Source organism: Micropterus salmoides, unplaced genomic scaffold (assembly GCF_014851395.1).
Source record: "Micropterus salmoides isolate LMB-PRFRI ecotype aquatic unplaced genomic scaffold, ASM1485139v1 Ms_hic_scaffold_6, whole genome shotgun sequence".
Classification (NCBI taxonomy): domain Eukaryota; kingdom Metazoa; phylum Chordata; class Actinopteri; order Centrarchiformes; family Centrarchidae; genus Micropterus; species Micropterus salmoides.
In genome coordinates, this window is record NW_024044348.1 from 932980 (window position 1) to 950331 (window position 17352).

At 41.1% G+C, this 17352-nt stretch overlaps 1 long non-coding RNA gene across 1 annotated transcript; it reads left to right on the forward strand.

Annotated features, from left to right (window-relative positions):
- On the forward strand, positions 1–15287 carry LOC119889721. The gene is made up of 2 exons (XR_005442142.1): positions 1–143; positions 15090–15287. It is a non-coding gene; the product is annotated as an uncharacterized LOC119889721 (long non-coding RNA).
- The last annotated feature ends 2065 nt before the right edge of the window (positions 15288–17352 follow it).

Here is a 17352-nt window from a genome sequence, read left to right on the forward strand (position 1 = left end):
AGACGTTTTTTTAACCCGGGTAACAGGTGAGGACGGGTCATAAACGCTCGGGGTCATTGACAGATCCAGAGGTAGAGGCAAACTCTGTCTCGCTAGCTGGAGTTCTTCATACTGCTGCATGTTACCCAGGAGCCAAGTGTGGGGTAAGCCTTACTTCTTAGATGTTTACAGACGGACTGTCACTGCATAGAGTGCAACACCTGAGTCTAGCTTCCAGTAGGATGGCTACGCATATTTAGGCCAGTAAAGAATGATCTTGTCTGGCATAGCAAAGGGATGAATGTTGTGTGGATCAAGAGGGCTTCTTCACATTGTGGTGTTGGCTGCCCGTTGTGTTCTCGACGATCTCCCCGGCCCCCGCATTAATAAACAACGCTCTGTAAGACATCCCGAGTTTTCCTGACATCTTCTAAAAATAAGAGCTGAGAATTTTCAAACAAACTTTTTAACTTAGCCTTGATTTTTAAAAAACTTTTTTATTAAACCAGTATTCGAGCAAGTTATGCAGACTGCAAGACTTTGTGCTGTGACAATGCTGACAATGTCACCTGACGACTCTTTCACGTTTTGTCAACAAAACATATGCAGGAAGTGACGTGGGAAATGATTCGAAACATGAGCCAAACAGGAATTGTTTATTATTACAGAGATAAAAACTTCAAAGACAAAGAATATGGGTGAAAGAATGGATTAGCATGTGCGGGCAGCAGGGATTGTCAGAGAGGGGAGAGGAGTAAAAAATGTTTTGTAATGAAAAAGCAGCTGCCTGCTCTCATTGGCTGGATGTCAGCTCCACGTGTCTGTTTGGCGTCGAGTAGCTCACACATATGATCGCGCGTCGATCGCTCACTGATCTGCCCCCCGATCACCCCCCACTGTCGCCGAGCTCAGGGTTAAAATCGTGTAGCATGAACTAGGCTTTAGCCTCACGGGGGTTGAAAAGCTAAAAACAGATACCAGTACTGAGAGTTTAAATAAGCTAACAGCAGAGCCAATGCTTTCGCAAACTATTCCAAGTGACTGGAGCAGAAAACATGCAGGCTTACAGCAGAGAAATGTTTTGTCATCTGAGATAACGATTGCACAACGAACTCTATAATAAGTTTGAAGGGATATGATGGACGTTTGCCTAAAATGGCTTCAAAAATAAAAGTATACCAGTGACTCAGTCGGCCGAGGTGGCGTGCCAACTCCGGTTTTAGATCTGGGACAAAGGTCAACAGGCTATGATGAGTCCGAAGTGTTGAGAGGCTGTGCTCATGCATTCAAGTATAACAAATCCCAAATCATGAACTAGGGAGGAGGGCTACAACATGTTCGACATTTATCAAACCAAACACCAACATATTAATGACAGGGAACAACTTCAACCCTCCACAGTGACAGCGTCTGTAGACTTCGTCAGAGCATTAGAAGGTAACATGGCTTTGTTTGCATTCAAAACAAGCATGAGGTGAATGTGGTAATTCACATACTGCAAATCTTTTGTTTTACTTCTAGTAGTTTTGCTACTGAAGTTAAGTATTTGACAAATTAAAATATGATCTGATGATGGTGCTAGATGAAAAAAGGATCACTAAAGTTATTACAGTTCATTCTGAGGGGAAGATGAATGTCACTTAAAAACCACAAATGTCCGCCTCATGGTGGCGATACAGCAAAAGTCTGGATGTGTCAGCTAGAAACTAGCTGACAGCAAGGCTAAAGGTGACAGTCTGCCCTGCTGAAGTCTTCTTCTGACAAAAAAGCAGCTGTAAAGTTCAGAACTTTACATCATGTTATTTGTGCAGATTTACTTGCGGTTTTGCAGACCGTGTTTATTCGCCACCATGCACCATGTTAGCTGTAGCTAGCTAGCAGTGTACACACTCCTTTTCCTCTCGTCTCCATGTATTCATTAAGAGGAGTCACAGAACCAGGCAACATTTTCACAATAGCTGAAACATTTTGAACAAACGTAAACGCCTCTTCACTTCAATATGTGTGGCGAAGAGAAAATTCAAGTCCACTTTCTTTCCATTTGCTTTATATCAGAATTTGCTTCCTTTCTTTGTAGCGACATCAACAAGTCTGCAGGACCCAAACTGCAAATGAGTTGGAGAGTTAGAATTTAGATCCATGAGGTGCTTTGCATCTAAAAAATGAGAAAACAGTTAAATTAATGAATCAAACTGGGCTGCAGCATCACAGATATTTTCCCAGTGAGGTCACTGTCAGCCTGATGATCACCAAAGTTTGTGTCTGCATAAGTGTGTGAGTTCCTCTGACATTATATTATATTAAGTATAATATTACTTCAACTTGTTATGATGATTGGCACATTTAGGCTCAGGCAGGGTCTACCCAAAACAATAAATGTAACGCTCTATTAGCACCAAACTGCTTAAACTAAATTGGATTAAATCTGGATAATTAGGATTGGTATTTTAGCAAAGCTAAATTTGAGTGAGAGGCACTTTAAATGGGAAAAATATTCAGAATATCTGAGCCATAAAACATGAATATCCAAAGGGAAACATAAAATGAGATGGGAGGAAATTAACTCTGCCTCTGACACAACATCCATCTCAACAGGTCATTCAGTGTAATAATAAGACAAAGCTCATTCAACTTGTTCCTGATTCCTTTCTTTGAGCAAGTGTTCAGAAAGTGTGTAGAAAGAAGACATATTAAGCAGATCCACTAGTGTTGTAGTCAAGACAACCACAAACCGAGACCAAGTCAAGACCAAGACCAGAGTTTATCGAGACCGAGACAAGACCAACACTTTTAGGGGCTGAGATCAAGTCGAGACCAAGACCAGTTCCCCACATTACATGACACACAGTAAAATGTGGATCGAGATCAGAGGTGCTTCTCAAATCGATCTGAAAGATCAATGTGAGCATCTTTATCCAACACTCCTTTTCCATGCTGACCATCGCGTTACGGGAACAACACATTTTTAATTAGGGTCATTGGTTGCATTTGAAGCAATACGTTTTACATCCAATCAAAGTTCGGATGTTAACAAATAAACCAGACAATGCAAAAGCAATTTATTGATATTCCCAAAGTTACGGCCTTGAAATAAAATCCAGAGTCCTCAATGTCCGAGACAAGACCAAGACCATCAAAAAGTGGTCTTATGAGTACTACAACACTAAGATCCACACAGTCAAGAACATTACACTGGAAGCAAGTTGGTTTACATTGAAACAGGTGAAATCACACCACACTGAAGCTATTTGGTTCATTTTTTAAAAACTATTGATCAGCCAAAAGACAACAGAGAAAAGCCATGAGCATGGCCTTTAACTCCAACAAGGTTTGTGAGCAGCAGGTAGAGGCCTGACCCGAGAAAGTAAGAACGAACAGTGAAAGAACAGAAAACAGTGAGTGTACATACAGTAATCGTGTTTTTTTTTTGCGGCAGTGTTTTTGTACACCAGCGAGTCTTCTGGGAGAGCACTGAGATCGTAGCTCCAGCTGCCTCGGGCATGAAGAACATCACATAATCTTCCCCTTCATGATTGCATGATTGCATATCAACAAATCCCAGAGTCTCTAACCAGCCCAGATATGACGGCTGCAGACAGATGAGGAACAGTTTCAGAGTGAATTACAGTACAGAAACAGAATATCGCCGCTCCCTGCTGCTCAAAATGCAAAGGTTGTGTTTTGCGAATAAAGACTGAGAGGAATGAGTTTCCCATATAGAGGAGACTAATGCTAATGCTCAAATACGCTTCTTTAGAGGTTCATATCTGTACATGCAGAACGCTGCCTGAGGGCCTTATGTCATTTTGGGACAAATTCCCAATCAACCTATTTTGTTGTTTATGAGGACCTGTTGACTTTACATTCATGGTATTCACTGAACAATATTTGTATGTATACAATATCTCACAAAAGTGAGTCCACCCCTCACATTTTTGTAGATATTTAATTATATATTTTCATGTGTAACGCTGAAGAAATGACACTGTGCTACAGTGTAAAGTAGTGAGCGTACAGCTTGTATAACAGTGTAAATTTGCTGCCCCCTTGTTTTTGTGAGATACTGTACATGAATGTAGATTACATCATATAGATTCAGGAGACACTTTCAAATCAATCTTTCTCAACCTCATCCAAATCACAAAGGTGAACCTGCTCGGGATGGTCAGTAAGCTCAACACTACTAAATCTTCTCAGTTTTGGTTTGCTTAATGTTTCTTCTCACCATTTTCCTTTATACTTTTCAAATAGCAGAAATGTAGAATAACTAATACAAGGCAACATATTTCTAAACATATACTGTGAACCACATTTAAAGAATAACTCTGCAGGTTCCCCACACATAGCTGAGCAATCCCAGTGAAAGATTTGTTTGGTCCGTCTATTGTCAGACATGTTAATTAGCCTGCTTGCAGCACGCCATCCTTTTTCCTAGCGTCACATGGCTCCCATCTCATATCACCACAACATACTGACAGTAGCCCTTACTGTCAGCATTTTAAGCACATCAAAAAACAGAAAACGAATAGCTTTGTTTAACACCTTTTTGTTTGCCTACAGCCCCAGACCCCTGCAGCATGTATGTACTGTAACCAAGGCTTTTACAAAGCTCAACCTCGTTCAGAAACGCCTCTGCCCGGTGTTAGATTGGTTTCTGTGGACCATGAATGTCAAATAGCGTCAGCACATTATGGTCTATATGACTGCGTCTCTCAGTTTGAGATCATTCGAATAGATGTTGAGAGATAAGAGACCTGCAGTCTCTCTGTCTTTGTACTTGTTCTTCGCCTTCAGTGTTGGATCGTGGGTGGTTTTGTGCCTTTGCATCTTTGCGCTGCATCATCAAGGACAGTTTTCCCACACTGGTGACAGTTAGCCAATATTCTCTTTTTATTCCATTTACAGAAGCACTTTCTGTATCGGCTGTGTGGCCCCTGATCCGTTCAACAGAACAGTCAGAGCACCGAGCGAGTGTGGTAATGTTTAAGTGTATGCGCTGTGGCTTTTAGCCGTGGCACGGTGACATTTCCTGAGCTGGCGGAGCAGCAGAGGTGAACAGTTACTGGGGTGTGACTTGCCAAAGTGTGGCTGTAATAAAGACCTGAGAGGACGGCTCCTGTCTGCTCCGACCTCCATTACTGTGTGATTGTGGGGGCCCGGGGAGCCGCTCCCAGCTGCATTACCCCCCCAATGTAATACGAGAAGGTCAACCAGGAAGGAAACTCTTAACAAAGATAGTAAACCTTTTTTTCCTACAGTAAAACAGGAAAGGGGCCCAAAAAAGAGATGAATCAATTGTTCAACCTTTAAAATGACAAAAAAAGTCTTCAAGTCGCTTATTTTGTTCAAACTGATCAAAACCCAAAGATATTCAAAAAACAAAGTGAATCCTCAAGATTCGGAGGCTGAAACCAGCAAACATTTTGCATTTTGTCTTCATGAATGGCCTCAATGAGTTATTGATGGCCAGAAGTGATTGATTGGCTCATTGTTTCAGCAATAATTTGAAGTCATATAAGATTAATTGTTATAATAATAATAAAATTATTAAATTTATTTATTTAATTCTTTAAAAATAAAGAACACCATAAAATGAGAATAACGACATGAGCACAGAGGAAGTTAAGACAACAACATTTCTAAAAGCTTTTACACAGAGAACAGTTTTAAAAAGAGATTTCAAGTGTTCACTGACTGAAATCTAAAATGAGTCAGAGGCTACGTTCACACTGCGGGCCTTAACGCTCAGTTGTGATTTATTGCCTAAATCCGATTTTTTTGATTGACCACAGACTGAAAGAGACGTCCTCGCGCACATGAATAATATAACGTCACAAGCAGCACGCTGTCATATGGAAGTAAACACGGAGGCCACGGAGGTTAGCAGTTTTATTCTCTTCTGTGATTTCAGGTGAAAGAAAGAGAATTCGTGAGCAGATTATGTCGTGGACGAGGCTTCCACTAGTGCACATTTGTGCCAACGGTCGCTCTAAAGGGACTCCAGAGCTGCATGAATTCCGATCTGACTGTCCAGAATCAGGTCGCATTTTACAAAATCCGACCTGTATCTGAATTGGACCAAATCCGAACTGGAAAGTATCAGATTCCAGGTGACCTGGACTGTCCACGCTGTTATAAACAACTCTGATCTGGGTCACACATGAATGAACCTGATTCGGTCCACTTCGGTCAGCAGTTTGAACACAGTCCAAATTTAACCATCCATCCATCTTCAGCTGCTTATCCTGTGTACAGGAGCCAATCCCAGCTCCAAATTTATCCCCATTATTTACCCAACTGTATTTTTAATTCATTTGTTTGTTTGTTATTTTTCTGGCTGCTCGTGTTTCTGGCTTGTTTCTGGATGTATCTTTGGATTTTGCCTGCCCTGTTGCTGGTTCTATGGACTTGGATTATGTTGCACTCGTTATGTACTTTCTTTGGACTATGGATTATGTTTTCGCCAGTATGCAATTACTGTTGGTTTCACGGACGGCCTGCCTCACCTTCAATGTAATTATCCTCCTGTTCATTCAATAAATGCTGTGAACAGTACATTGTGCGCCTGAAGTGTCCTGATAGATAGATGGATCTTTGTCATTTCATGCGTTCATATAACAAAATTCTGTTGGAGCAATCTCATCTTAAAATATATCTAAAACATAATGCACAGAGGACAGCGGTCATCAGTTATTGCACTTAAGCCATGAGAAATGTTCTGACTCATAATCTAAAAAAGATACTTAAATATAAAATAATCTAAAAATATGAGAATAAATATATTTATTTATATTTATATATACAGTGAGGAAAATAAGTATTTGAACACCCTGCTATTTTGCAAGTTCTCCCACTTAGAAATCATGGGGGGTCTGAAATTGTCATCGTAGGTGCATGTCCACTGTGAGAGACATAATCTAAAAAAAAAAAAATCCAGAAATCACAATGTATGATTTTTTAACTATTTATTTGTATGATACAGCTGCAAATAAGTATTTGAACACCTGAGAAAATCAATGTTAATATTTGGTACAGTAGCCTTTGTTTGCAATTACAGAGGTCAAACGTTTCCTGTAGTTTTTCACCAGGTTTGCACTGCAGGAGGGATTTTGGCCCACTCCTCCACACAGATCTTCTCTAGATCAGTCAGGTTTCTGGGCTGTTGCTGAGAAACACGGAGTTTGAGCTCCCTCCAAAGATTATCTATTGGGTTCAGGTCTGGAGACTGGCTAGGCCACGCCAGAACCTTGATATGCTTCTTACAGAGCCGCTCCTTGGTTATCCTGGCTGTGTGCTTCGGGTCATTGTCATGTTGGAAGACCCGGCCTCGACCCATCTTCAATGCTCTAACTGAGGGAAGGAGGTTGTTCATACATGGCATCATTCTTCTTCCTCCAATGCACGGTTAGTGGAATTATGACCAAAAAGTTCTATTTTGGTCTCATCTGACCACATGACTTTCTCCCATGACTCCTCTGGATCAAACTGAAGACGGGCCTTGACATGTGCTGGTTTAAGCAGGGGAACCTTCCGTGCCATGCGTGATTTCAAACCATGACGTCTTGGTGTATTACCAACAGTAACCTTGGAAACGGTGGTCCCAGCTCTTTTCAGGTCATTGACCAGCTCCTCCCGTGTAGTTCTGGGCTGATTTCTCACCTTTCTTAGGATCATTGAGACCCACGAGGTGAGATCTTGCATGGAGCCCCGGTCCGAGGGAGATTGACAGTCATGTTTAGCTTCTTCCATTTTCTAATGATTGCTCCAACAGTGGACCTTTTTTCACCAAGCTGCTTGGCAGTTTCCCCGTAGCCCTTTCCAGCCTTGTGGAGGTGTACAATTTTGTCTCTAGTGTCTTTGGACAGCTCTTTGGTCTTGGCCATGTTAGTAGTTGGATTCTTACTGATTGTATGGGGTGGACAGGTGTCTTTATGCAGCTAACGACCTCAAACAGGTGCATCTAATTTAGGATAATAAATGGAGTGGAGGTGGACATTTTGAAGGCAGACTAACAGGTCTTTGAGAGTCAGAATTCTAGCTGATAGACAGGTGTTCAAATACTTATTTGCAGCTGTATCATACAAATAAATAGTTAAAAAATCATACATTGTGATTTCTGGATTTTTTTTTTTTAGATTGTCTCTCTCACAGTGGACATGCACAAGCAGGGTGTTCAAATACTTATTTTCCTCACTGTATGTATATATATATATATTTCATCATATAAATAAGCTACTGGGCCCAAATCCCGGTTCTCTGCGTCCACGTTTTTATAACACCATGTGCATACACGTAGCATATAGCTATAGGATCACTGCGTCAAGATAGAAGGTTGTTGGCATGTCCTGCTGGGAGCAGTGGATTTATGAGTTTCAACTTCTGCCATTTAGATATTGATGGCCTTATGTTGCTGTTAAATTATGGAGGACACTCTTGTGTTTCTCTGCTGCGTAATACTGACATTATTGTTGAAATGAAAGTTTCAAATGTGAATCCTCAAGAGTAAAAATAAAACTTCTCCTCTGCAGCAAACCACAGAACATTTTCCACAGACGTCTCCCCTCCCTGTCAGGTCTGCTTCTTGTTATCTTGTCATTGTCCCCCCTCCTCCTCCAGCCACCACCTGTTCCTCCAGCACCCACGCCTTTCCTCTTCTGGGGTGTTTTATTTCTCTTATTTTATTAAAGAATATTTATTTTTATTGGTAGCAGATTAAACTGGCAGAGCTGTAATGAGATGCCATTTTACTGCAGCAGTATGAGTCGCCATCTGCCTCCATCTGCTCTTTCATTCCATAACACCCACACACACACACACACACACACACACACACTATACATCACACACAGCAGGCAGTAACTCAAAACACACAGCGCCGTGTCCAGCAGGTAGCGAGAGGCGTCTTTAATCCTGTCTGCAGGTGGTTCCACCGACTGCACGCCGTGATGGCAGAGCGCTGAGAGCGATGGATAGAGGGAGGAAAACAAGACAACACTCCCAAATGTTCATTAGGCTGCAGCCTGATGTTGATCGTGGTTATACCCGCAGACGAGGCCGCTGCTGAGCTCTCTGATCAGCTCCAGTGGTGGAATGTAACTATCAAGTACTGTCCTCCAGTACAAATTCAAGGTGCTTGTACCTTCCTGGTGTTTTACTCCATTAAATACTGACATTTTAGAGGAGTAAGACGGTGGTTGGACAAGTGGGTCAGAAACCGGGTTTTCAGCCAGGAGACCGGTGTTTGTTTCCCGTGTAAAACAAAAAGTCATTATTTGTTTTTAGTGATGTTACTTATGCAAGTTCAGTAACATAAGTAACGTATTTATTTTAACACAACCCATGATCTTTTCCTAAACCTGACCTAATTATGACGTCACAATTTGTTTCATACGGGAAACAAACACCGGTCTCCTGGCTGAAAACCCGGTTTCTGACCCACCTGTCCAACCACCGTCTTACTCGAACTTTTGTATTATTTATACTGGGCCTTCTTTTAGCTTTGAACAATGAAAAGTTGGCCATTTGCGTCCGTATGTGAAGCCTTGGAATGTTTTTTTGTAAAATCTGAATCTGAGTAGCTATCGTGAAAAATAAGTAAAAAATATTAACACCTGAGATGTAGTGTACTATAAATTGTAAGTATATAATGGCGTAAAATGGAACAACTCCAGGAAAGTACAAGCACCTTGAATTTGAACTAGTTTTATTTTTAAAGTCTAACCAGGATATATATATTTATTCTTGGTAATTTGACCGCGGAGCCCTACACGTCCAAAAAACCACGCTAAGTGTCAATATGTGACGCCCTGGAATGAGAACGGGTTGTATAAGCTTAAAGAGTACAATATATTCACAGTTTTCACATGACGTCACTTTACAAGGAAAACGCTCCCTTGGAGGGCAAAAAAGACGTTATTTTCTGCCAACCAGGAAGCAGGTCATACACTGTTACTTTGAGTTTGTTACTATTGCATTGCCAAAATGCTGGATGGTTGTTGTGCTTTGTTTGTTCACCGACTCCGGCTGCACCACGGCTTCGTCGGACCCCAGCGCGGCGTCAACGTCCACAGGAAGTGTCTCCGCATTGACTTGATGTTTGTTTGTCCTTTTTGTGCTAATACTACCTTCTCCACGGCTCTCTGTGACCCCGTTTCATTCCGTCAACTTCAGGCTGCATATCCACAGGGAGCATTTCAGAATAAGAGCATTTTGCCTGATTTTGACGACAGATTTTATTGATTTGGTAATCAGTGCTTGTTTTTGTGCTCCTGCTATGATTAACTAGGCCTCATAGTTAATTTTATTTTCTTCTTTTGTCTATTTTAACAGTGTTTATTGTTATTTTACGATTGGGAAGTTATTTTATTTTGACATTCTTTCGGTGTTTATTGCAGAAGCTCTGTGTGAAAGCGGCTATAGTTTCATATAAATAACTGTCCGAGGATGAAAAAGCTAAAACTAATTTTCTTCTTCTTTTTTTACACCATAAATCATCTCACAGCCCCTCTTATCTAGTGACATTAAGGAAGGAGCCCTTAGGTTTGGAACCACTGGATGAAACTGCCTAATATATATAATTAAAACTAGCTCCACCTCGAGCAGCTACAACAGGAACATGCTGCTTAATTAAACAGTGATGCATCAGCATTAACAAACTATAGTAACATTTCAGGCACAGGGGACTGCGGGACAAGTACTTTGAATTAAAAAAAAACTACTACATAATGAAGTGTACAGTTTTACAAATTCAAAGTGCTCCTATAGACAGAGAATACAGCTGCACTCCACCCTTTCTCCGTTTCGATTATGGTCAGACACAAAGTCCTGTAAAGGAATTGGTCCAATCTGTTTTTAGTTTTGTGTGACAAACTTTCAAGTGTGATTAAGTTTTTCCAACCAAAGTGAGACATCAGGAGGTTCATCACCAACCCACCTTTGGAGAAAACTGCAGCGAATTCTCAAAAACATCCTTTATACCTGACAGCATGCTTTGCGCTGTCATCTAATCCTAAAATACAAATACCTGGACTCGGTGTAAGACAGAATATCATCTAATTTTCTTTTTAACACTGGCTGCATGGAAATATGTCACTTTGCCAATTTTACATTTTTGACAGACCACATCACAATCAGCCACTTTTACATTTGATAGATTACAAGTACATTAAGCAAATAATACTCCTGTACCTTCATGTTTACTTAACTTACATGCAATTGGAGTATTATTACCGTATTGTATTTGTACATAAAATATATTAAAGCGTCTGTAAAGCACTGATCATCTCGCTTTGAGGTGTGAAGTGACGTCAGTAAATGTCATGGCGGATAATTCACATAAAACATACGATCATATTGTAAAATATGATTAAACTACACACTTACTTATAAATTTGTTAAAAATGCAGCTCTTTAGTTATTACATATTATCTTTGGCACAGAGTGAAGACTGAGTGAATCAGAATCTAAAGCTAACATTTAAGGCTATCTTGCCCTTTTATCCTATTTAAAGACTATGAGCTGTATATCGTCTGTGCCTTAAGATGGTTTTGGGAAATTGGCCAAAGTTTAAAAAGCATCAAGAGCTTCTTGGGAGCTATTGGGCACTGAAAGAAAATCAGGAAGTGTGTCTTTAAATGAGTGAAACAGAAGAGTTTAACCTTTTTTCTTTGTTCTTTGTGGACGTGGAGAGATGAAAGTGGTCTTGGCAGGTTTTGCTGCTGCAGATGAGCAGCCTCAGTCCTCCTGAGGGAGAAGCTAATTGAAACTCGGCCCCCGTTCAGCAAAACTGCTGTCAGTCACCCCTGACCACTCTGCCGGGACGCAATAATAAAGCTTCCCCTCCCTCCACATAGAATAACAGAGTAGAGGTTAGCTCCAGCTAAACAGGTCTGTCAGTGTTAACTCCAATCCGTGAGCCACCCTCAGCACCCGGCACTGTGGAATTTCTCTGACTCCACTGTCAAAGGAGGAATTCAGTATTTAACGCTTATGTTTTCAAGTTTATTCTGAAAACTGTAAAAATTTAAAGAAGAAGAAAAAGAGAAGGAAGACTAGCTGTTCTCAGTCATGATTCCTGAGCTCCGCACGTCTTCAGCTAATCTCATCAGGCTCTGATTTACAGTTGGGATGCCAGGTGAATGCAATTAACCGCCTGGCAGATAGAAAAGCACCAAGGCAATTGGGTTCAGAAATAAAACCAAATGGAAGAGACAGATCTGTCCGGCTGCAACAGCTGAAAACAAAACAGCAGTAAACAACCCGCCACATCGTGAACTGAATCCCAGTCCAACTTTCAGTAACAAGTTTCATATTTTCAGTCCACTCACATAACAACACCTGAGAAACACAAAGACACACTCGTCCGAGCACGGACCGGTGCAGTTTTGTTGTGCACCTGCACTTTGAATTCATCCCAGACATCTCTGACACCGAAACAAACTCAGAGCTTTGTTGTTTGTTCGCACAGAAAATAAAGAACTCAGATTTGTTGTTAACCATGGATCGAGAGAGAGAGAGAGAGAGAGAGAGAGAGAGAGAGAGAGAGAGAGAGAGAGAGAGAGAGAGTAAACTGTAAAGCTGTAAACTCGTGTTGTGATTTGTGACTTTGATAAAGACATATTAATTGTGCATTAACAGAAAGCAGAAGCAACACAAAAAATGGAAGCAGTAACACAATTACGTCACTTTTTCAACATGTCCTCAGTGAGTTTTTCCCAAAATGACTTTTACAAGCATGGGCAAGTACCAGTCCAGCACACCGGCCCTTCAGTACGTTACATAAGTCCACCCACACCTGCTTAGTTTTAGTGAAAGGTCGTAGGTTGCGTGACTAGACGTCATGTCACATAAATAATCTACAAAACGTTAACTTAAAACATGTCACTTTTGACTTTCTTTCACACAGAACTCGAACTTTCGGGGCCTGAGTTAACTTGAGTCATCCATCCACCCCACCGCCTCCTCACACAGACTTTGTCGCTATTTGTACTACGTCACCTGACTTCTTCTGCCACAAGGGGTCACGGCCTAACAAAAAACCTGAAGATATGTTAAGCTGGTGCATCATCGACCTATACGGCCGCTTTTCTGAGCGCAACATCAATGTCTTCCAGGAGAGACATCAATCTCATGTCAAACTCTTTTAAAGCTACAGTAGCCAAAACGGATAAATGAATACTTACGAAGAAGAAGAAGAAGTAACGTTACTAGTAGTAGTAGTCGTCGGGTTTATTAGATGTAAGAAAAGAAGATAAATCGGGACAAATGGAGGAACACACGTAATATTTAGCACAAGAGCCGACAGAGCGTGTCGGCCACCGTAGCTTCTCCTGCGCGCTTGGAAAGGGAGGGGTGAGCGATGCAGGTGTCGGATTAGTTAGAATCTTTTTTATCTTCCATAAAATCTTTATTACAAACGAATGAAGTGTACATGGGATATAAAGAAGTGTACAGAACTTGCAAAATTATGTTTTGCACATACATATTTTGCAAACATTTAATTTGTAATATGGTTATAATGTTTAGTTTGCTGTCAGGGCTGGACTGGGACAAAAAAATCGGCCCTGGCATTTTCGGCCAGGAGACGCACCAGAATCGGTCAGACAGACCTCACCAATACACCATCCTTCCATTAAGGGCTCAGATTAGGGCTGTGATCTGCCCCCCCCCCCCCCCAGAAGACTTTGTGCATTAAACACTTAATTTCCTGCATTCTGGAGACATTTTCTGCACCAGGTAAGCACAAAATTCAGGTGGCAGGTGAAAATATAAAAATATAATACAATATAATGCAGTAATTGGTTGCTTATTATTGTTTTTAGCCTAGGTTACTTTTTTTGGTTAACAAAGAGTTTTCTTCTATATTTACATTGCATTGCAGGCTCATTGTGCAAATAAACCCAAGCTGTCCGTGCTTTATGGGGTGGTCGTTGGCCCATTTTTAAAAAACAGTTATATAAATACATAATTTACATTACACCTGCCCCAAAGGTGCGTCGGCCCACTGGGCGGTGTCCATGTAGAGTGAACTAAATGTCTGCGTGTAGCGTCCATGTTGATTCCACGTTCCCACTTAAAAGCACATGAACACACTGAAGTCCGAAGAACGACTTCACAACTCAGGAAATGGGGCCATCCGAGGAGAACGTGAATGCACCATGAGCCGCTGGTTGCAATTTGCAACCCTCACCACTAGATGCCACTAAAAATTACACACTGAACTTTTAAATATTGGTTTGTAGTTTTATTACTAATATACTTCCATACAAATGAAAGAATATAACGCCTAAACTACACTGACATTACTGGGAAACCTTATGCGCAGTTTGGTTTTATAATGACAGACACACAGCTGATAAATATTGCAGTGCCCGCATTTTTTGCCTTGAAATGTTCCCTGCAGCCACAGGCCAGTAGTTAGAGCCCAGAGTTAGCAGAATAAATCACCGGTGTTGTCACACAGCAGGATGGAGGGGAGCAGCAAACAAAAAGCCTCCATCTGGATGACGAGGACGGACACAGTACAGTTACAGTAAAAATAATTAAGTGTCAAAGCCTCCGCTGTGTTTGCTTCACTGCTGCTTCTGTTCCTCCATCGAAACACAAGTTTGTTAAGAGAGTGAGAAACTTCTGATTTCTGGCTCGAGGATGCATGGTTACCACTGATTGATGCTAGGTATGGCAGTTGCCATGGTAACAGTCCTGCTGGAGCAGTTATATTTTTTTTGGAACGAGCTTGAACATCACTTCGTTTTTTTTTTTTATTCAATATTTGGTGTCAGATGATAAATGCCTCTGGGAGTTGAGTGTTTGTATCACACCGTTGAGGTTTTAATAATGGCCCTTTTCCACGGCATGGTACCAACTCAACTCGCATCGTCTCTACTTGCCTTTTTTGGTTTTTCCAGTCGGGAAAAGTTGTACCTGTTACTTTTTTTGTATCACCTCCGTCAAGGTTCCAAACGAGCTGAGGCAATACTAAAAAGTGATGTGAAAACATCAGACTGCTGATTGGTCAGAGAGAATCGTCTGCATCATCAGTGTGCACGCCAGACAGAGGCCAGTGTTTTATAATTTACAATTTTTGTATACTATTTCATCACTAAATCCAGTTGAGGAGCTCTCCAAGTGCCGGCCGGCCAATCACGCTCACAGACCTGCCGGGTCCCACAGACCACTGCAGCAAACGCAGCAGACGACTCCAGCAACAAACGGCAGAGGAAACAGGAAACAGCTGAAGGAGTTCTGTACCGCTATTCTGTTAATGCTAATGCTGAAACATTTTAACTTAAATAAAGAGACAGCTGATGTGTGTGTGTGCGTGTGTACATTACATTGCAGCAGTTTCATGTGGCACTATCTGCAATGGTGGACGGCGGGCCAAAAAAGCGAGGTGAGCTGAGCTGAGCTGGTGCCAGCAGCGTAAAAGCGGCATTAGTTACAGCAACCACATAAAATATATCACTTGGATACTTGATACTATGATGTATGTGCTGGATCAACATCAGGAAGATTTGTACCACTGTTAAAAACAAAGCTGGATGATTTTACAAAACTACTAAACATATGAATGTTGATGTTTTGTTATAAATCAAACTACCCAACAGTTTATACAAGTAGAGCTGAAACGATTCTTTGGTTGAGAGAAATTTAATTGGCAACTATTTTCAAGACATTTTTCATGCAAAAACATTTCATGGTTTCAGCTTCACAAATGTGCAGATTTGTTGCTTTTTCCTTTTAATTTATTTTTCATAATTTGAATATAGAGTTAATAAATAAAACAGAGCATTTCTCACTATTTTCAGAATCTTTCCAATCAATCAATGGAAAAAATAGACAGTAGATGAAAGGAGCTCCAGCTCAACAACTCAAAATTAAAATAATGCTTTTACATTAATGCATGAGGAATAATAATAATAGTATAGTGACAGTCACAGGGGACATTTTTCTGCATTGCATAATTTTATTTTTAATATTTTAAGCACATTTTTCTGATAATACTTACATAGAATATGTTTCACTTTTACATGTAACAGTTTTCTTTACAGTGTGGTATGAATACTTCGTCCCAGACAATGTCAAGTGTCTCTTCCTGCAACATGGCACGTAGTAAGCAGTGTTCTTAGCCGTGTTAATAGATTTTTGCTGGTGCGTTCCTTTGAAATAGTTCATGTGCTAAACACTGTACTGTACAGTATCGCTTGCTTATAGTGCTCACTGGTGCGCAGTAACAAATATAAGCATGCAGATAGATAGAAGCCATCAACAGAGCAAAGTCCTGATGTTCCCTCTGAAGGTTCCTGTGGTGCACCTGTCAGCTTACCTCAGCTCACTTCAAGTCCAACTGTTTGGCAGGAAGTGTTGTTTGAAAGGGGCTCTGAGGTGAAGGCTGTTGAGCTCTGTGTTCGAGCGCATCTGTGAGTCTAATGGAGCCTGAAGATCCCGCTGCCGTCAGAGAGAGGCTGTAATCAGGCAGGCTTTTAACGCCTGCTCTCCACCAGTCTCACCCACCACCACCACAGCGGCAACACAAAGCCTCACCATAGACAATCGATGTATAATATATGCACACAAACAGAAAAACACACCAACGTGCGTTTGAGGAGGATAAGTAGAGAAAAATGCAGCAGTGGAAGATGTTTGGGAGGGATTTGGAAGATTAAACGGTGCTCAGCTTGAGTGCTGTCAGAGGCATAAAATGAAACTCCGTCTGGAAAACAAAAGCACAGCTGAGTCTCTGTGAATCCAAACTTTTTATTTTGCTTTGTCAATATTCTGATTATTTTTCAAAGCTGACAAAATTTAAATAAAAGTGCCACCAAACTAGTCCTGGTTAGCCCAACTCTGCACGTGAAAACAATTCTAATACTTCTACGGTTTATCAAAATTAAATAGAATTTATTTACATTTGTAAAATAAATGTTACTGGCACTTTAAGCAGACAAGAGAGAGTATCGAACACTAAAGGTTCAGTGTGCATGTTTTGGTGGCATCCAGTAGTAAGGGCAGAGAATTGCAACCGCCTTCCCTTTCCAAGCTCGCAGGGGAAGCTACGGTGGCCGACACGCTCTGTCGGCCCCAAATAATCAACACATTCTCTCTCCTGACTCGACGCACATTGACGCTTGGTCAAGGCCCTTTGGCGTCACTTTTTAACGCCCTGAGTGCCCCTTAAGCACATTTTTTAGATGTTTAGGGCTCCGCAGTCAAGTTAGCAACGCTTAGAAACAACAAATATGCAACGTCTGGTTAGACTGTCAAAATAAAAGGCTAGCGTTGCAAAACATCGGCATTGTGAAACGGCACGTTAGTGGTGAAACAATTGCAATTTGGTTAGGTTTAGGCCCAAAAAGTACTTAGGGTTAGGGTTAG